Below are 2,557 nucleotides of genomic sequence, written 5' to 3'. Positions count from 1 at the left end.
ATTAATAATTAATAATAAGAAATATTTTGTTGTTTGTTCCTCGTAATAATAATATTAATAATAATAATAATAATAATGAATGGCTATATGAGTTTGATAATTACAAGATCGGATTATTTTTTCTTGGCACGGCGATCATTTGTTGATTGCCCAATCGAACGCGTTCCTTTCATTAATATTTTCCTTCGACATTTATTTTTTCTATAATATTTCGTTCCCCTTTCACATTTCATTATTTAATTAATCCGTTAATTATAATGACGGATTCATTATTACGCAAGAGATTCACATTTGAAGGGTTGAAATAACCACGAGGAACGCGTTCGTCGAACCTAAAAGGTGTCGCTGGTAAATATTAAATACGTGATAAATGACTTGAAATTTGTTCAAAGATATAAACATCAAGGATAAAAAGATCGTATTACGAATAATATTTAACCATTCGCGATATTTAACTTGATGTATATTATATATATATGTATATAGATATACATGGGAATGAATCAGAAAAAACAGCCCAAAAATTTCGGAATATATTTCATAAATATAAAAATAATTTCGAAAAATTGCGAATTATTATTGTCGTTCGATTAATTCTTTGTAATATTAATCCAATATTTTGATCATTTTACAATGCAAAATAATAATTAGTAACCAACTATGACATCTCGTTGAAAGTTTATTTTTTAAAATAAGACACCCGATGAGATTAGAACAAATTCTACGAGGAATTTAGTTATGCTGGTAAAGAAACTTGTTAACAAAAATTGAATACAGTTCTACAGTTTGATACGTTCATTCCGATCACACCCTATATATATATATACATATATTTGACTTTGTTTTCGATTTATATAGTTATACTTGACAATAGAAAATATTTCTTTCTACAATTTTCATTAGAAATTCGATAAAAATCATGCTAAAGAGAAAAAGGATAAAAAGAGAGAGAGAGAGAGAGAGAGATATTAAAGATAAAGATAGAAAGATACAAAGAGAGAGAGAAAAAAGAATTAATTGTCATAATAACAAATATCAGCGAAATCTTGGTCACGTCGAGTTTTCGTGTTGTACACTCGTACATTCCTTTTCTAACTAGCCAATCACCGTCACGCGCATTATAACGACCAATCGCAAGGTGATCAGCTGACAAAATGGCAAGCAGACGGTACTTTCTCATTAACAGCTAAATTAACTCAACTCGGCTCGGTTCAGCTCGTTATTCGTCAAAACGGCTTAAACGGTAGTTTATAATTAGAAAAAATTCTCGATATACAAAAATACAGTTATACATACATAATAAATACATGCGCGTTATTGTATATACGCTCGCGCGCGCGCGCGCACGCTACAGATCGGTTTTATGCTCTTAAAAAAAGGGATTTGAAGGGGAAATTTTTAAGGGGGTGGACAAGGATGAGGTAGGGCAAGGGTGTGTCGAAGTATTTCTTTTTCTTTTTCTCTGTTCGAGTAGGTAGTATAGCAATTTTGTTGTTGTTCTTGTTGTTTTTAGGTTAGGTTGCGTGCATATGAAAGTAACGTCTCGTATACGTGTGTTCGTAAAACGCGTGGGCATGCGGATCGAATTATGGCAAGGTTGGACAACCAAGATTTTAGATGCGTAAAATCAATTATTCATATACGCGTTTACGAATCCGAAATTCATTTAACGTGATAGCGTGAGAAAAAGAAATAAAGAAAGATAGAAAGAGAAAGTAAGGAAGAATACGAGAATAGTAGATACGAGGTCAAAGAAACACGAGAATTATTATTTTCAAAGTAGAACAAAATCAAGAATAAAACCCACAAACATAATATCAAATGATTCGATAGATATATATCATGGAATTCGTTTTATATGAACACAAAAAGTAAAACAACGTTATTTAACATCTCAAATGTGATGCGAATTACTATTATTATATAGTATACTTACAAACGATTTCTTTTATTTTCATTTTTCTTTTTTCCATTTCCTTTTCTTTTTCTTTTTCGTCGCCAATTTTTTGTTATTCGCCTAATTTAATAATAATATTCATTTCTAATAACTATTCGCGAGATTTCAAGAGATATTCCCCTCCCGTGTTACTTTTAACTCTTTTTCTTATTTTTTTTTTGTCGTCCTTTTCTTTTCTTTTGTCTTTTTTTTCCTTTTTCCAGAGAAGGGTATACTTTAGATCTAAAATCGTTAATATTATTATAGATCATTTTTGTCATATTTGTTTTTACACAACACGCTCTCGACTACAACAGTGGTCGCATTTACATTAATTTCTTTCATTCTAGTTTTAGTTATCTCGTAATTCGAGAAACCCCAAGCTCTCTCTCTTCGTAAGAATAATATAAAAAATACTATATTTTTCGGTAGTCATTACGGCAATATACGATAACGTTAACAAACATTGTAATAATTTTTTTTAACGCACGATAATATTAATATTAATAATAATAATATTATAATTATAATAATGATGATAATGATAATGAGGACGATAATGATGATGATCATGATGATAATAATAGTAATAGTCATAGTAATATAATAATAATAATAATA

Source organism: Polistes canadensis, unplaced genomic scaffold, assembly GCF_001313835.1.
Source record: "Polistes canadensis isolate GaletaPanama2010 unplaced genomic scaffold, ASM131383v1 scaffold_236, whole genome shotgun sequence".
Lineage (NCBI taxonomy): Eukaryota > Metazoa > Arthropoda > Insecta > Hymenoptera > Vespidae > Polistes > Polistes canadensis.
The sequence above is the reverse complement of the archived record's forward strand: the minus strand, read 5'-3'. Positions refer to the sequence as shown.